This window comes from Danio aesculapii, chromosome 2 (genome assembly GCF_903798145.1).
Source record: "Danio aesculapii chromosome 2, fDanAes4.1, whole genome shotgun sequence".
Lineage (NCBI taxonomy): Eukaryota > Metazoa > Chordata > Actinopteri > Cypriniformes > Danionidae > Danio > Danio aesculapii.
The window spans coordinates 51624137-51644687 of NC_079436.1; the positions used below are offsets into that span (position 1 = coordinate 51624137).

General features: G+C 33.5%; 1 long non-coding RNA gene across 1 annotated transcript; it reads right to left on the minus strand.

Annotated features, from left to right (window-relative positions):
* Positions 1-2912: 2912 nt before the first annotated feature.
* On the minus strand, positions 2913-18772 carry LOC130213761 (uncharacterized). Its single transcript, XR_008835497.1, has 9 exons — positions 18232-18772; positions 14219-14313; positions 12065-12114; positions 5554-9678; positions 4561-4605; positions 4432-4480; positions 3969-4124; positions 3605-3694; positions 2913-3412 (listed from the first exon to the last, which is right to left on the minus strand). It is a non-coding gene; the product is annotated as an uncharacterized LOC130213761 (long non-coding RNA).
* Between the last annotated feature and the right edge of the window lie 1779 nt (positions 18773-20551).

Genomic DNA, 20551 nt, shown 5'->3' on the forward strand with positions numbered 1-20551 from the left:
TATATTTTTAAATTATATATATATATATATATATTATATATTATATTATATATTATATATATATATATATATTATATATATATATACATACACAGCTAATTGAGTAATACACGTACAAAGAACGGACCCAAGGTCTTAACCACGCCCCTCCAGCTGTCAGTTTTGACAACAAACTGAAACAGTGACCAGGAGGAGTCTGTTAGGTTGTAATAACTCTCCCCAAACCCTTTTCCAGATCTTTCTGAATGAAATGCCCACTTTACTACATCCAATCAGCTCACAGTTGAAAAAAGAAGCCACACCCACTGTTTTCTCATTTAATAGTTAGTTTCTGTAGAAACTGTGTCAATATGAGAAAAAAAAGGTTGCAGCTTCAGGTTCACGAGGACTTTAAGTAAAGATCCATTTTCATGAAGACATTTTGAAAATGTATCACTGTAAACTTTATTTTTAATCAGTAATGACATTGCTAAGCATTTAATTTAGACAGCTTTACATGCAATATTTTTTAACTCCGTTCCCAAATATTCAAATGTGCTCTCCTCTATCTCGGCCCAATAATAATGTTGCATCCAGGGGCAAACTGGCCATAGGAAGCACCAGACCCCAGTGGCCTGACGGTCAATCGAGAACTTGGTCTGCTCAACCCCACTACCCCCACCGATCACAACCCCCAAAGCCTGGTTTATACTCGACGTGTTCGCTAGTTTGTGTGGCAAAAGAGTGGTGCCATGTTTCATTTGAGTTAAATATGAATCACTTTGAAGAGATTTTGCCTGAAACGGGTACGCCTGTACACACATCTTTATGATCAGTCCATGCGTGCTCATAGGGATAATCAGATGGACAATTCTTCACTATAAATTGCAACAGCCAAGAGGAGGAAAACTTGGAGAAGGGATAAAGTTTGTTAAAGCCAAAAAGAGAGGCCATGACAAAAAGTGAAAACCCAGGTGGTTTTAATAAACAATTACAGAAATGTTTTTTTTATCGTTCATTTTGAATTTAAAACAATTAAATAGTTATAAAACTATAATTTAACAATATAATTTCTTTGACAAATGATAAAAAATAATTTGAACCTATGGGTTTACAACATATGAATGCCCTGTTTTTCTTGGCTTTATTGGTGTTAAAGGTCAGGAATGTTGGACCATTATTGCCTTTTAAAAATATAAGTATATGACAGAAACTAACCAGACATGTGTCAATTGTAGAGCGGGCTTAATCTTTTATAAAAAAAAACGTTTAAAAAAATCTGTTTTTGTACTATTTTTGTTTTTATTCTTGCCATAAGAAATATATATATATATATATATATATATATATATATATATATATATATATATATATTTATTTATAGAACAACCCATGTTCTCTTTTCATTCACACTTTAATAGGCAAAACTGTCAAGAAGGGTATAAACGGAGGTCAAAGCCAACTCCATGTGGGTGGGACTTGATCTCCAAGTGGGCTGTACAAACCTGATGTTTTTATTTATTTAATGTCTTGTGTATGACTTGGAGACCAATATTGTGCTTTATGAATGTCTACACAAGCCCTAACCCTAAACCCAACCTCACAGTAACCCATCCATGCCAACACTCTCGTTTTTCCCGGGAGTCTCCCGTATTTCAGACCCATCTCGTTTTGTTATTTCTCCCAGAAAACTCCCATAGCATCTGCTCCCCCTAAACCACCTAAACCTAACCTACTTGTGGTTTCAGTTCCTCCCACTTAGAGGTCACTGAGCTGCAGCAATACACTCAAAAAAATAGCTCATTGGGTTAACTCAATTTAATTGTGTGCAGGTTTTCCATCCAATAAATATACATAGCCCTAACCTAAAAAATTATCATTTACGTAACGAAATGTAATTGAGTTAGTCCACCTCAATTTTATCAAATATAGCTAAGCAAATAGAAATCCATTAAATTACTATAATTGATTTACTTTTGTTCAACTCAATACAAATTAATTAGTTGGAAATATTTATTTTTCATTTGATCCCATTACTACACACACACACAACGAACAGATTGACTTTTTTTTTTTTTTATTGAAAAAACTTTGTTAGAAACATTTCAACAGGTCTTGCATCTGGTGTGAAGTTAATGCTTCCAATGTCCCCCATAAGAGGCACCAGCAAATTATGCACAATGAAAACATTCCAATATATACGAATGCTAGATTGATCAACATTCATCTTAATTATAACATGCATCAAAAGCACTTATATATATATATATATATATATATATATATATATATATATATATATATATAAAAATATATATATAAATATGTTGAACAAGAGCCAGAAACTACAGCTCGTCTTACTTGACTAATTTAAACTAAAACATTTTTTAGAATCTGTCAGACCTTAAAACCAGGAGATTTAAAACCAGTCTTAGATGTTAACAATGTACAATAAATAAATAAATAAAAATCTACAACAGAGCACATTTAATGAGTTGTGAAGCATTAAACATTTCTAAACATTTCTTAAAGGCCATAACATGAGAATGGTTTGATAGCAAGAAGACCCATTGTGACCAAAACTCAAACAATCTCTGAATATTTAACTAAATGTGCGAGTATTGGTCTGGCCATTCATAATTCAAAAATCGGTAGTGTGGCGAGTCCCGTTTCAACATCAAGTCAAGTCCATTTCAACAAGTGTTGAGTCATGCAATCACCTGACAGGTACGAGAGTAATGGAGACACCAGTTGACACTATATTGTATATGAAAGAGCCATTACATGCAGACATTAGCATCCAAAAAAAAATTGGGAATTCCAAACTTAAAACCCCATCAACCATTAGTTTGTAAGGGAGAATCAATTATCACACCAAGTCACTCCACCCCCCCCCCCCCCCCCTTTTTTTTTTTTTTCAATTGTATGTCCAAGTTTTTTACTTGCCCACATGCTGCCTCTGTGTAGCTTAGTCACAATGTAAAATGTCACAAGGAAAACATCCATGAGTTTACTTCGTAATGTTGGTTTAGTAGATGAAAGATGTCATAAGACTGAAAAGACGAATGCATCCCAAATTTGAAAGCATAAAGAAACTTCATGCATTTGTCATCTGGCGTTCACTTCTTAAGAAAATAATTTGATTTTCAGCTGCTGCATCTTTGGATTGAGCTTGTGTCCATCCAGATTCATAATGATTTTCTGGATGAACTCAAGGGTGTACTTGAGGTTTTCTGGAAAGCTCAGATCAAGGGCATAAATGAGCCCAAACAGCATGATGAAACCCATGTCACTGCCTACGTTGTTCAGGACTTTTAATGCCTTCGATCATAATTCCCACATCATCTGGCTTCCCATTGTCATAACTTCGGATCATGTAAATCCCCATGACTGTGCTTGAGATGTCCCTCTCCACATCCTCAGTGCCAGAGGCCTGAAAAGACAGTCATGTGCAATGATAAATATTTTGTGTAATTTATATGATAGTCGCAACATTTATGAATCTTTCTGTGTGCATCATTTACGTTGGCAGTTATTCAGTTTCATAATCGTGTGCGATGGGGAAAACAGAGTTAAACTACAAAGTTACACTGTTAGAGACTACATGAGAAACAATCAAACTTACCAAATATGCCTTAAAGAATGAGTCAGGATCTTCACTGAGGTAGATGACAAGGCTTCTCAGGATGCACTCCCTTCAGGTGTTGATGTCACACTAAAGGAGAAGGACCAATCAAGACAGGAATTTGTAAAAATGTAAGAGAACAGAGGGTTGTGCCCATCAAGGTGCCCCCTAAATGCTCTCAACAAGGTAACAGTTTCAATGCATGGTTTATACAGACAGTATTGGTGTAATGCAGTCGGTGAAATGCAAGTTTGCTACATAAGCATTAGTTCCCAAAAGTGTTAAAATGAGGAGCTATGGACAAGAAAACCATACAATAACCACCCCAATACAGTAAAAGGATGTTTTAAGCACATCTACCTACCAAATCATTAAATCGCCAGACATCCTTGATCCTTTGCCCCTTCATTCCTCCTTTCTTCTTGAAGATCTGCATCAGCTTGTCAGAGAAGTGATCCAGCTGTCACAAGAACTTTGATTGTAGTGGCTTGGTGGTGATTTGCAGGAACTCTGCAGTCACCTGGAAATTAAACAAAAACAGCCATTTAAAAAAAGTTTATAATTTCTAACATATAGGGGTCCAGGATTAGCGACAAATTAAAACTGCAATTATGTAGCTATTTGCCATTGACAATTTAATAAAAAAAAAAACAGAGTCAACACATACAGTACATACAGTTTGCGGGTTAGCATGAATTCTGTATGTGTGATTTAATAGGTTACTCCATGTATTAAAGGTACATGGGCAATCTGTGTTTGGACATGAATAGCGACAACTGCCTCTAAAATGCTCATGAGTCTACCTAAAATGTTGCAACAATAAATACCTGCTATCTAGTTCCAAACTGCATTCTTTGCACTGCCACATACACCAACCTAAAAAGATTAAATACATTTAGCATTCATTACATTAATAACAACAATACATAACAGCTTAGTAAAAAGACAATACTTACAATCACTAAGAGGTTGCCAGAAGGAACCCTGTAAAGACGATCAAACTGCAAAGATAAAATAAATGCATTAGTAGTGTGTGTACAAGTGCAGGAACACTTAAAAGCTTACCAAGTCAAACTTGCATTTGAGAACTTATAGTAATGTAAAAACCTATAAAAGAGTTAGAACGTTTTAGCAATTTTCAGCAACAGTGAAGACAAATAAAATGATGAAATAGTTTAATAAATTTTACAGTGCTATTTTAATTTAAATAAAAGCCAAATTAACAATATAATATTTTCAACTGTGTTTGAGGGCACACATGAAAACAGCATTTTGAAAATAGAGGTAAAGTTGGATTTATATCCGCACATTCAGTCTCTCATTAATATAATCTCAGAACAGTATTAATGAAAACTCTAAATAGTAAAATAATATTAGCAGCCAACAGCCAACGCAAAGTATTGTTCACAGTCGATTAAATAGTGCTAACGTTCATGTTGTTTTGAAGTCATACCTACATGTGATTTTTAGTCTGAATATTCAAAGTAAGTTACCATGGTAAACAACGTCCCTGAACGAATGTGCGAATATAAAACCAACTTTACCTCAATATTTTGAAACGGGTTCTAAGACCGGTCAGAAAATAACAAACGTTGATTTAAAGCTGAATTTTGGTAGTGAATATCTTATGAGACGACACATTTTTGTGTTCAATCAACATTCACTAACGTTACGTGATCGCAAAATCAGACCATTAAATTGATTCACAGATCAAATATATTGACTTAAACAGTCTGACGTTGATTCAACATCACCCCGAAGACCAAAAAAAAAACCTCCAACCCTGCATGATGAGCGGTTGGTTGGCTAGCTAGCTAACGTTAGCCGCCAACTTTACTGAAAAACAAGCAAAACTTTATCACGCTTGTTGCACACAGTCGATATTATAGAATATAACATGCATTCGTAGCGAGGTACTCGCTGAAAAAGAAGCACAAACGAATACTCACCAAAGAAATGACTTCTTGTAATCGGGGGCGTCTCATCAACTCGTCTGCAGCCACAGGTGGAAAATGGTGGACGGAAAAACGCAATGCAGGTAGCAGTGAAATCGCGCGGTCTCGCGCATGCGCAAAGCAGGGTCACCTTATTGAACTCATTTGATTTGGATTAATAAAGATTATAGATTAAGCGACTAATACACTTTATGTTACATTAATTTATTGAAAATGAATATTTAAAAAAATAGATATATTTAAATAAAGGGAACAGTATTTAATTGTGTCACATCTAAGAAGGGCTTGAATCATTTTTTTGAGTGTACCTACTTGAAACTGTTCGAGATATGAACAAAAGCAAGTGATGCTTTGATTTAAAGTTTGATTTAAAAAAATCTTGAAATTGCTATAAAAATCTTTATAATCATTAAAACAATTTAAACCTTCCCCGCCACTCTTCACTTACAGATCACAAACCCCCAAACCCCCAGTGATAAGTGGCCTGAGGTTATACCTTTCCCGGGTGGAAATACTGTCCCAGTATGCCAATGGTAGCATCCTAATCATAGTGGGTACACATTAATGAAAAGTTATTTATAAAGTTTTTGATTTATCAATAAATCTTGCTTTTAAAAAACATTAACCACTGATTTTGTGGTCCAGCATCACAAATGACAAATTAAAGAAAATTACTAATAATGCGCTTAAACGAAGGTCTAATATGATTCCAAATAAAAATTATTCATTTACAAGTATATATTTATTATTTACTGTACATTACACCCTGTATATTTGACATGAAAGCATTCCTATATTAGTTTTCTAGGTAGTAGCAATGTTTCCCTCTCTAGTTCCCATTTCACATTGGTAGAACTGCTGCAGTGGGACAAAAGTGGATTATTTTTGGTCTATTTAGTGGTAAACAGACCATATTAGAAAACTTATACTATATAAACCACATGTACAGTACAGTTGAAGTCAAATTTATGAGCCCTCCAGTGAATTTTTTCTTTTTCATATATTTATCACATGATGTTTTTCATGTGATAAATGCCGATATTTCATGATCATAACTCCTGTCTTTAGAGTAACACGATCCTTCAGAAATCACTAGAAAATCATCAGTTATTATTGGTACAAAAATCACTAATAATGATTTTTACATTTCATTCTAATAGTGCTTTGTAGTGTCAATGAAAATCTGATACATTTTACTTTTAGGAGTCTTTGATTAAAAAAAAAAAAAAGTTAAAAATGATAGCTTTTAATTGCAGTCTTTTTGACATGATCTTATCTTACTGATTCTAAACTTTTGACTGGTAGTGTATGAAGAAATGTCCGATATAATGGATTCAAACACATTTGTGTGGCAACAGTCTATGAATATAACCAGCTTTTAATGGTCAAAAAAATGTATTAAATTATATTTTCTATATTCACACTTGATAAAAAAAAAAAAAACAGCATTCCTATATTAGTTTTCTAGGTAGTAGCAATGTTTCCCTTTCTAGTTCCCATTTCACACTGGTAGAACTGCTGCGGTGGGACAAAAGTGGATTATTTTTGGTCTATTTAGTGGTAAACAGACTATATTAGTAAACTTATACTATATAAACCACATGTACAGTACAGTTGAAGTCAAATTTATGAGCCCACCAGTGAATTTTTTCTTTTTCATATATTTATCACATGATGTTTAACAGATTCTGGAATTTTTCACAGTATTTCATATAATATTTTTTCTTCTGGAGGAAGTCTTATTTGATTTGTTTCAGCTAGAATAAAAGCAGTTTTTTTTAAACCATTTTAATTTTAATATTATTAGCTCAAGCTATATTTTTTCGATTGTCTACAGAACAAACCATCATTATACAATGACTTGCCTAGTTAAGCCTTTAAATGTCACTTTAAGCTGAATACTGGTGTCTTAAAAATATCAAGTCGAATATTATGTGCTGTCATTATGGCAAAGATAAAATAATTCAGTGATTAGAAATGAGTTATTGAAACTTATGCTTAGAAATGTGTTGAAAAATATATACGGGGGGGGGGGCTAATAATTCAGGAGGGCTAGAAATTCTGGCTTCCACTGTACATGATTTAATATGATTTGAAATAATGTTGCGTTTTTTTTTTTTTTTGTACACTATAGGTAATAATTAACATTTCATTATTTAACTGCTGATTTAAAACATTGCAGGACAAAAATAGACTATTATAATACAAATCTAAAGGGACAGTTTAACAAACAAGGTTTAGCTTAAGACAGACCCAGGCTATCACCAATTTATTCACCATCACCATGGTAATTAAGCAGCTTTTATAAAAATGACTTGGAAAAACAAATTACTGGTGTGCATTTTGAAACTATTCTGTCACTGGTTGTTATTTTTTTTGTTAAGACAGCTCATAGATATAATTTAGTTTAAAGGGATAGTTCACCAAAAACACAATTTCTGTCATCATTTACTCACTCTTTTTTCAAAGCTTCATGATTTCCTATCCTCTGTTGAACCCAAAAGAGGATATCATGAAGAAAGCTGGCAACCTTTAATCAACGACTTCCTTAGCATTTGTTACTCCTACTATGAAAGTCAATGGTTACCGGTTTCCAACGTTCTTCAAAATATCTTCTTCTGTGTTAAACAGAAGAAAGAAACTCATAAAAACTACTTGAGGAAGAGAATACAGTGAGTCAATATTAATTTATAGGTGAACTATGCCCTTAAGCCTGGTCTCAAAAATGGGGGGAAAGCGTTGCTTCTCATTTGTGCTTCTGTAAGTTCATACATTTACATATTTTCTGCTGTGTGTTTGTTCAAAACAGCACATTCACACCACACCACACAGAAACTATTATTATTTCTGTGATTCAATGCCGAAATTTCATGATCATAACTCCTGTCTTTAGAGTCACACGATCCTTTAGAAATCACTAGATTTATTATCAGTTATTATTGGTACAAAAATCACTAATAATGATTTTTACAATTCATTCTAATAGTGCTTTGTAGTGTCAATGAAAATCTGATACATTTTACTTTTAGGAGTTTCTTTGATTAAAAAGAAAGCTCAAAATGATAGCTTTTAATTGCAGTCTTTTTGACATGATCTTATCTTACTGATTCTAAACTTTTGACTGGTAGTGCATGAAGAAATGTCCGATATTACACTCTCAGAAGTAAAGGTGCAAACTCTGTCACTGGGACGGTACCTTTTCAAAAAATAAATTTTTGTTCCTATAACAGGTCTTTAAGGGGACCTATTATGCAAAAATCTGTTTAATAAGGAGTTTACACACATTTGTGTGGCAGAAGTCTATGAATATAACCAGCTTCTAATGGTTAAAAAAATGTATTAATTATATTTCCTATATTCACACTTGATAAAAAAAAAAACAGTCTGCAGAAACACTTTGATTGACATTTTCCCTTTGTACGGGTCATCAAAGAGGGAAATCCCCGCCCACTAGTGACAATCTCTCCCTCATTAGCATAGGACATTAGTCTTATATTTGAATCTGCCCCTATGCTGACACAGGCATTTGTAGCTTTGCCCTCTTTTTAAAAGAGCACAATATCATTTGAACTTAAAGCTACATTCACCAAAATGGCACAATTTGGATCAAAGCCTATGAAGGGTCAGTTTCAAAGAGTTATAAAACTTTATTTGTGTGATATTTTGAGCTGAAACTTCCCAAACACACTCTAGGGACATCAGAGACTTAGCTTTACATCTTGCAAAAAGGGGCATAATAGGTCCCCTTTAAATATATATTATTGCCTAAAAAAGTACCTCATAGTAACTTAAACATACAAAAGTGTACCCTAAAGGTACTAATGTCGACCTATATAGTATAGAAGTGTATGTTTTGAAAAGGTACCACCCCAGTGACAGATTTTGTACGTTTATTTCTGAGAGTGTACCCCCACCTGCAGTTTCTCCAGTCTTCAGGCCGCTAATAGACTTCTTAACGAGACTTAAAAAATGAAAGTGCCCATAAGTTTCCTTCATCATCAAAGTGTCCTTGAGTTTGTTGTTTTCCGTCTTCTGTTAGAGCAACTGGACGTTCTGAGCCGAAGTGTTCAGGAAAATCACTGAGGCATTCTTACAGTCTCCTTCTCTCCATGGACAAATCTGAAAACAAGACAAACACTGTCAAATACAGCAGACAGAGAAACACTTCTATAGATGATATCTTGTTAAATTCCTCCTCAATTGTAAGTTGCTTTGGACAAATTGCTGAATTGCTTTGGACATTCTGCTAAATGACTAAATGTGAATGTAGGTACTGCACACAAAATGTGTGAATTAAAGGGGAAGTGAGGCACTCAGTCAAGTTTACATTATTTTGTACATTGATTTCCACTTTTTTGGAAACACAAATATATCAAACTCGATTAATGTAACCATTTAGCATAAAAAGGCATGTTTTACTATAGATTTTAGACCTAGGCCACCATCATCTTGAAATCGGTGTCTGACGTCACAGGGTTGGTTCCATTCCCTCAGCTGAACAGATACAGTGGAATTAAAGGACTGAACACGGAGACTGCAAAGCCTAATTTAACCCAATGTGTGAAGTTGTGGACGTGGAGCTGCTGCAAATACAAGCAGCATGTGTGTGTCTAATATAAAAATATATATTTCTTCTATTTTTCCCTCTTTTAATTACTGATCATTTGATGTGCTTTGGTCCAGTCTCTGTATTAATCTGCCAGACTGCATTTCTGGGTTTCAACAAGGTCTGGTGCTGACGTAATGGGGGCGGGTACTTTCACTTTTCACTACAGCCTTCACCTCTTTTCATGTTCCCATTACATCTTCTGTTGAAGATATTTTGAATGATGCTACCTATCGACCTCCATAGTAGAAAAAAAATGAGCCAGGGTACGAATTACAAGGGGGTTTGACCATCCTAATTAACACTTGATCCTCCCTAAAGGTCATCAAAACAAGATGTAAGGGGGGTCTGGCCCTTTAATGATTAATAAATAGTTTGCTCTGATCTGTATCTTAAATAATATTAATAATTAAAATAAAAAAAGCAAACCCATCACCATTTATTTAATATCACATTGTCATTGAGAACCACTCAAAATCCCTCAAAACATGAAAAACATAACAAATTTGATTAACAAATTAGATGTAATTGAACTAAATATAGAAATTTGGTTTACTGAGACATATTACCAAACATAATCGAAAAACTTGTGATTTTCTTGTGATAACGGGATTTTGTTGAGACATAGTCTAGTTCTTGACGATCTTACATTGGGGATTGCTGGTTTAAAAGTTTGAGAACCACTGGCCTAAAGTGCCTTGAGCTCATTCTGCCCAGCTATATACAATAAAAAAAAATAATAAAATAAAATAAAAAATAAAAAATATATATATATATAATCTCCCATAATGCTTTGGTGAGTGCATGCTGAGAGGAACAGAACAGGGCTGGTGATTCATTTTGACAAGTTCAGTTCCTTTATGACATTGAGTCATCAGTCATTACCATTTCCTGCAAAGTCATTACAACAAGATCATGTTGAACTGAGCAGCCAGATTTTGCATTGCACTTTTATTATCTTCATTATGAATCAATATCATGTAGAGATATAGATTTTGAAGTTGCAAGCATGATTAACAAGTTATTTAATATTTATAATGTGGCATATTAAGAGATATTTTTGGGAAAAAAAGAAGCATTTTGTAGGAATTCTTTACTTTTTTTTTTACATCATTACTTTTTCCACTAATCTCTTATACCTTTTTTTAAAGACGATGAATTTTTCAATGATTTTTAAAAAAAGATTTTTTATATAGACGATAGGCCAGTCATGATATCTGTTTTTTGATATATTGCACCAAAATATATTGCAATAAACTATATTATTGTCATTTTAAGACATTTCATTTTATGTCACTCATTAGATAATACGAGAATGACAATATAATATCATCACAATGCAAGTGCACTCTTCTAGAACACATCATATTTTATTCTTTACTTAAAGTCAATTTAATAATTAGGCATTGGAATTAGAATTTGAAAGTGCATATCCTAAATAAATCATAATAAATGTTAACAAAAAAGTGCAAGGTAAAAAGTAACAGAGGCTGTGATATCTGCTACCAGATCTATTTTCAGTTGTGAGACAGCCACATGACAATATCCTATAGTAATTTATAGTAAATACTATAGTGTTTTTTTTTTAACCATACTGACACTGACACCTCTAATAGAGATACATGTTGCATAATCAGCTAAATTGTTGCTAAAATTGGTTTTAATGTATGGGCAATATATATTGCATCACCAAAAATGATTGAGGTCATGTCCTTGTGTTGTGCGATAAGTCCATATATTGATTATTGTGACAGGCTTAATAGACAATGATTTTTTTCACGAACTCTAAACTGACATGCACTAATAACAACTAATAATTCATCAATTAATAGATGCGCTGTAAGAGAGTAAGTGTTTTTTTTCAATCTTATGTAGGATAACGGAGACTGATATACTCACAGTGAGATTGTCGCTCATTTCACTTGTCTCTCGATGCTTTTGCTTTTTCTCTGCAAAATAAAACAAAATATTTATGAGTTTGCATGTATAATAATAAAGATGTATAGAGCTGAAGACAATATTTTTAGCTTTTTTTTTTATATTTTGATTCATCAAATATTTCCCAAGTGTTATTTAATGGAGAAATTTCAACACGTGGGGTGTCCAATACGTAGTTTATGATCTAGCGGTTGATAGCAAAGGTATCGTGGGTAGATTGCATGTGATAAAAAATGACTTCAGCATATCATCTATCCTCATTGAAATTTGCCGCTTGATTGACATACGGGGGAGCCAGTCTAATATCTGACCTTTTCTGACGCATGGGTAACCACGCCAACTTTGCTAAGTGCAGCAAAACTATAGCCGCTAAAGTTTTGCAGCACTTAGTGAAGTTGGCGTGGTTAAGTCCAAATATCATTCCACCATGACAGATGATCATTTGGTAGTGTGCTTTAGGCTGGCTACTGTTTGAACTATGCTTAACTGGCTGATTACATTCAGTGCAACTCAGAGTTAGGAGTTGTAGGCTATTGCACAATATGGGTTCATACAGGTATGCAAGGAACATCAATGCATCTTGTACAAATACAGAATTCTCATCATGTTTGTAAATAAATATATGTTTTGCAGTTTGATATTAGGCAGATCATGTTGACCTGGTCACTTTATAAGTAGCTCGCATGCTGAAAAAATGTGGGCACCCCTGTTTAATATAATAAATAAACTCATTTCATCGGTCTTCGCCATGATGACAGTACATAATATTTTCTAATTATTTTGCAAGGTGCTAGTATTTGGCTTAAAGTGACATTTAAAGGCTTGACTAGGTTAATTAGGACAGCTAGGCAAGTTAGGGTAATCAGCCATGCCACAGTTTTACCCAGACATTTAAAAAGAATATGTTTCAGGGCAGTAATCACAACACCTGTATTTTTTTCCAAGGTTATCATACCGTCAGAATCTTATACCGGCCCATGCCTAATCCAGACACGAGCGTGTCTGCAGAGCGAGTTTTCTTCACCACGTCGCTGATCAGCTGATCGCCGCCACCATTTAAGATCAGTGTCCATGCTTGCTGAACACTGCTAAAGTCGAGCTGACCATTAGAGCCAATCGCAACCTTTTCTTTTGAGCGCGTGATCAATCATAGGCGTTTAAGAACAACACTCAAAATACAAGCGGGATAATATTTACATTTATTTATTTGCTATAAATGTTTATGTTGTTCTGTGCATATACTTGAGATTTGTTTGATACATTCAAAAAGAATGTTTTCTTTGAGCAGGTAAAATGAAAGGTACAGTCCATATATCTGACTGTTTGTATTAAGGGGACAAAATTGTATTACAACACATAAATATAATTATAAATTATACATTTTAATACAAGAATGATCGTGTTGCTAAATAAGATATCAATATGTTTATGGAAAGCATCGTCAATGCACCGTGATGCACCAAGAGATCAAATTGAACCCATGGCATGATAATAGTTAACAAACCGAACTGTAAGAATAGTGTAGGTTCACACCTCTAATACACACATATATTATTTGAGTTGATATCAAATTTAGAATATTAGTAACTTAAAAACATTTTAAGTTCAGCTATCAAATCAGTACGAGTTCAATTAATGGAACAAATTAAGTCTACTCAATAGCTACTCAAATTGTTTGGTATTGCTTCTAGCAATAGAGTTAAATTAGCAAAAAATATAATTAATTCATTTGTAACTCATTACATTTGAGTTCTGCTTAATATAATCAGTTTGTATAAGCTAAACTAGCTTATTTAATTAAGTTATATTTACTGTTTTACAGTGTAGGTTAAACAATTTATTTAAACGTCACTTTCAGAGGTTCATTTGTGCTAACAATTTTGGTCTTATTCTGTACAATTTATTCTGAAGCTAGATTAGGTGTATTGAGTTTAATATTTACACATTCAGAGATATTCAAACACAGATTTCTAAATAAAGAGAGAGAGAGAGAGACTTTATTGGTTCCAGGCTAGTCTATGAAAACAAAAAAAAAAAAAACATCTAATGCAATGAATTTATAAAACTGAAAAAAAATATTCACAAAATACTTTAAAAACACATAAGAAAACTTACTACACTGTTGCTGTAACTTCCAAAGCGCCAGACACGCAGTCATGACCAGCAGAACGACTCCACACATCACCAGAGGAGATTCCCAAACTGGACGACTGTAACACACAAGATGAGTTAGCCACAAAGAAACAACAAGATTATGATTTGTTCAGATGAAGAGTTCAGATGCAAAACCCTCTAAATCCATCAGACCTCGTTTTTTGCAAACAAGCATTTTCTATCAGGCTCCTCTGATTAGGTTCAGAGGTTTCATTTTATATGTAATCATAAGCTAGTAAATTAAATGCCTTTTTTTTTTTTTCAAAAATGTCACTTTTGACAATTCTTTGGTTTTTAACAAGGTAGATTTTCTTTTGCGTCAAATCCAGCTAAATCCACTTATCGGGACAAGACAGTGTAATTAGTTGAAAATCACTAAAGATGCAATTAGAAATTATTATACCAAACATAACACACCTAAAATTAAAAATATTTAAATCTTTCAAGTAAGTGGCAGTTTATTCCACTGTGGTAACCACCCCTGATAAACCAGGGACAAAGCAGAAGGACAATGAATGAATGAAATCTGTCAAGTAAGTGCATTAATCAATAACATTAAATCTGGCATTAATTAAATCTTAACAATCTGTTGGCATTTCTGATATTTGTAAATGCAATGTAAACATTACATTATGAATCTAAGAGGCTTAGTTTACAATGTTTGTAGTGTAAAAACATTGTAAAACATCAATATCTGTGCATTGTCCATTAATAGAAAAGCTCATCAGACATATAGGTATAATAAAGTAATATAAATAATATTATTACATGATATTTATCTTTTAAGAAAAAGCTTAAATTAGCAAATAAAACACAAAGTAGGCCAATTGGGCAAAAAGGGGATGCCTCTTCTCAGACAATTTTAGAAGCTGTCATTCATTCATTCTCACCATACTCAAGGTCTTGATCTTTTTTTCGTCTCTTGTTTATCCTCATAGCATCCATGTGGGATAAAAGAACAGCATTTTAACTTCCTCTTTTGTGAAATGCAGTTGCGGTACATTGTATAGTAAATCAGACTCAATGTAGCGCCACTGCGCAAAAAAAAACTATCACTGAAAAAAATTATTCAAAGATGATTCCTTGGATTTACTCAATTTTTTTATGTTAAGTGGTTGTAAACAATTTATTTGGGCTGAAATTAAACAAACAAATTAAGTTGAACATTGCTCAATTTAATTTGTTTGTTTAAATTCAACACAAATTAATTGTTTGCAACAGTTTTGCATGCAACACTTTTTTCAGTGTGGATGCAACTTACACTTCCGACTGTACATTGTGTTTTCTTTTTTTTATAATGCACAGAGTTTCGAGGTAAAGGAAATTTTCATTTGCTATTCACTGACAGTCGGACAGGCTCATCCAATTCCTCAAACTCCATCTTTTAACATCGAAAGCAGAATAAAACAGTCTTCTCATAAAAGCCGGCGTATCAGCGCACCGCTGCATTAAAAACATATGATTCGATTCGAGCCTTCTGATTGGTTCTTGGAATATAGCAGCTTTTGCTGTCAAAGGCAAATGGCGCTTAGAGGCTTTTGCAAACAAACTGCTATTGCTGAATGTGCTGACGCTGGGATTTGGATGATTTGAAGCAAAAATATTTGTAGAACATGTAGTACGTGCCTAAAGAATTTGCTCAGTGTCATTAGTTCAATTTTGGCAGAAGTGCCGTTTAGCGTCTTTTGCATCTGAACTCTTCAATCAGAGAGTGAAATTCAATACCTTTCACGACTTTTTATTAAGACTCTTTCCATACTTTAAGACCTCATCGCTTTAGGTTCCAACCAGTTACATTTTAACTTACAATCAGTATTTAGTAAATACACTGTACTGTAAGAAAAATCAAAAGTCATATACTGAATAAAAAATGCTAATCCAGCAGGTGGTGCATAAAACAGCAGGAAAACAGTGTTTCCTTAGTTACTGCAAACAAAACAGCCTGAGGTCACATCTAGCAGGATTTTGGCGATTTTATAAACTACACAACATCCAGATATTTACAGATTAAATTCAGGCAAACTGATACACAATGTAATATACCTTGAAAAATAGCAAATTATACTTTTAAACGCTTTTACTTTAAAATTGACTGATCAACTTTTAATACTTTTTAAGATCCCGTGGACACCGTGATATACTATATAGCTGTTGAATGCTTGATTTTGATTGGCTGATGAACATTCTAAGGTGTGCAGTTATTTTCTGATAAACGCAGAGATAAAGTAGTTCCAGTTAGGTTTTGAGTGCGTTACAGCACTCAAAACTATGCAGAATGATTTCAGTTATTTCACAGATGTCAAAAATCACATCAAAACATAAAAGCTTTAGATGTGTAAGAAACTAGTCAGGGGTTTGTATCTTTAATAAACTATGTCAGTTCACATTCATTGAAAAGTACAAATGATTAATAAATTCATATGAAACAGTTCCTTAAACGTGGCATCGGGTCTTCAGTTTCACGATCAGGAGCGCTTTGCACTCAAAATGCTTTGCTAAAAAGATGTGCCTTAAGAAGCATCGTATCAGGCGTATCAGATAATTTGGGTGCACAGAAACAAAGCCCTACCTTGCATGCTTTTTAACCTACAGCGCGGCTGATACGAAGCGAGTCCACATGCAGAACGAATGTAATCTGAAGCTAACCCAAAACATATTTAAATATTTGATTTTTCAACACCTTTGTTCTTGCTTCTGTGTCAAATATGTGCATATGTGTCAAATTTCATGTTATATATATTTTAGGTTTAAATTAACTGAAATTAAATCACATATATGTGCACATTTTTACATGTAACACGAAGATAAAAGTTTTAGCAATTTCTTTGCATTTGGAAAATATATTCTTAAACATATTCAATGTTTTACATATACAGTTGAAGTCAAAATTATTAGCCCCCCTGAATTATTAGCCCACCGCACATTATTTTGCCTCAGTTTCAGGGTTTTTTTTTCCAACACATTTCCAAGCACAATAGTTTTAATAACTCATTTCTTATAACGGATTTCTTTAATCTTTGCCATGATGACAGTTAATAATACATTTACATTTAGTCATTTAGCAGACGCTTTTATCCAAAGCAACTTACAAATGAGGACAAGGAAGCAATTTACACAACTATAAGAGCAGCAGTGAACAAGTGCTATAGACAAGTTTCAGGTGTGTAAAGTCTAAGAAGCAAAGCATTAGTAATGTTTTTTTTTTCTCTCTCTCTTGAGAGAGAGAGAGAGAGAGAGAGAGAGAGAGGAGAGAGAGAGAGAGAGAGAGAGAGAGAGAGAGAGAGAGAGAGAGAGAGAGAGAGAGAGAGAGGAGAGAGAGAGAGAGAGAGAGAGAGGAGAGAGAAGAGAGAGAGAGAGAGAGAGAGAGAGAGAGGGCACAGTTACTTAATATTTGACTAGATATTTTTCAAGACACTTCTATACAGCTTACAGTGACATTTAAAGGCTTAACTAGGTTAATTAGGCAAGTTAGAGTAATTAGGCAAGTCATTGTATAATAATGGTTTGTTCTGTAGACTATTGAAAAAAATAATGCTTAAGTGGGCTAATAATTTTGACCTTAAAATGGTTTTAAAAAATTAAAAACTGCTTTTATTCTAGACGAAATAAAACAAATAAGAATTTCTCCAGAAAAAAACAATATCATAGCAAATACTGTGAAAGATTCCTTGCTCTATTAAATATAATTTGGCAAATATTTGAAAGAAATATTCACAGGAGGGCTAATAATTTTGACCAACTATATGTGAATATATTGAACTTCAGTATTGCCGGTCTTTTAAATTGTTATAAAATAATGCAAGCCTGAGATGTAGCTGCTATGAATTATGGTCTAATAATTCAATGACCCATTAAAAGTTATTCATTTCATAAACATATAGTAGTGTTGATAGCTGAAATATTTTCATCTGTACATAAGAACTGAGCTATGTAGAAACATACAGAAGTGTGTTAGTCTAGAGCAAAAAATTTACCTGTAAGATTCATTCGAGCTTGTTACAGATAGATTCCTCGCCGTCTTATTGTGGACTGGAGATGCTGTGGACACTACTATTGGATCAAACAGACACATTTAACTCAATGTAAAAGGTCAACATTGTAATGCAAGAGAAACAAGCAATGGAGAGCAAGTCTTGTACAAGTCAACAAATATTAACAAGTCTCATAAAGCTTGAAGAACTCACACTTTCCAGCTTATTCTGCCCAACAGCATGTTTTGGATTATCCAGTTCTTGATGGGGGTGTTTGAAATTGTAATTTACCATTTAATAACAATGTGTTGTTGTTTTAATGATGTGCAAACAGATATTATTGAACATCACTCACTTTGCAGAAAATCAAAAGCATGTCTTGAAGATTCCAGAAGCATTATGAAAGCAATTGCCTATATAAGACTTCTTTGTTTTAAAAATATATAGCCATAATGGAATGTTCTGTAAATACCTGTTAAAATTTTTGGAGAGTTTTTAACCCTTTATGTGCCGTTTAAGATGTTTTTATCCACTCTGGGTCTTAACTTGGCCACAACTTTCTCTGTGTTTCAGCAAATGGATTGATTTTTGGTGATAAATCTTATTTTGACACACATTTTGAAAAAAATGCTTTGATATTTTTCAAAAACTCAACACACTCTGGGCAAATTGACTACCCTTTCATTATGTTGGTGGCTGTTTTGCCCTATTGACTTCCATTATAATGACATTTTTTGATTATAAAGCCATGACGCCATATATTCATGCATTCTTGATTGCTGCTGGTTTTCCCTGTTGGGAATAAGAAAAAAAAATTGTCATTGGTACTGTTAATCATCAGTTACAGTGCAAAAAAAAGCTTCGTTTCTGGTTTAAAATTATATGTTAAGTTGAGTATATTGTGTGCGCGTATGAGATTGTGAGAGAGAGCTTTGCACACCTTGATACGTTTCAGAAAATAAAAAGCAGCTCAGCTCTCAGAAGATAGTAAACATTGTAAATGTATGCACACTATAATTTGTTACTTTATAAAATACCCATCTAAAGGATTAATGGTGCCAACTGATGATCGACAGTAAAAACTAAGTTTTACCTCTTCCCAACAGGGAAAAACAACTACAATAAAAATGCATGATTACATGGTGTCAGGGCTTTGCAATCAAAAAATATTGTTATAATGGGAGTCAATGGGGCAAAAACAGCCCTGAACATAATGAAAGGGTAGTCCATTTGAATACATCAAATACACAAGGGTTAAAATAACCACCCTGCAATTAGGGCTGAACAATATATTATTTCTGCATTGATATCGCAATGTGCGCACCGCAATAGTCACATTGCAAGGTATGTAATGCTGAGTCTGAATTATAGTTGAACATGAGCAATAGCAATGTATTTACTGTATTTATGTGAAATATTTACGATTTATGCAAAAAAAAAAAAAAAAAATTGTAAAATTCTTGTTTCTAGTCCAAATATCTTCATTTCAAAATGAAACAAGATTAATTTGCTTACCCCACTGGCAGCTTATTTCAGGAAAAATTCTTAATTTTGACTTATTTATTGTCAAGTTGAAAACAACAACATTTTACTTGATCTAAGAATTTTTTGATATTTTGTCTAAAATGAGACAGCAAAAGTAAGAAAAGCATTTTTTGCTTTGTGATTTAATTTCTGTACCTGAATACTGTTAGACTCTCCAGAAAACCATCAAATAGTGCTATTCATCTATCTTGTTAAACTGAATTTATGTCACAATATTTACTGCAGAAAAATGAAATATCGCAATATCAGATTTTTACAATATTGTGCAGCCCTACCTGCAATGATCTAGGAACATTATGCTATGGTTGCAAAATAATCTAAATTCAACATGAGGAATCATTCTGTAGTAGTTATTTTTACAATGTTTCAATTCAACTCATGTCTATTTCTATAGCACTTTTACAATGTAGATTGTGTCACAGCAGCTCAACATTTCTAGTAAACTGAAACTGTGTCTGTCCAGTTTTCAGAGCTGAAGTTCAGTTTAGTTCAGTTCAGTGTGGTTTAAGTTTCACTGCTGAAAGTCCAAACACTGAAGAGCAAATCCAACAATGCGCAGCGCCACAAGTCCCAAAGCAAGCAAATTTTGTATTTACTTATTAAAAAAAATGTTATAGGAGAAGATTACACTATTATAAAACTGGGTTGTATTAACTTAAAGTTGTCAAATATGGACAAACCCAAGATAACATTTAAATGACACTTTTTAACCCAATGATTGGGTATGTCCATATTCGGCCCAATGTTGGATTACGTCAATCCAGAGTGTATTAGAGAG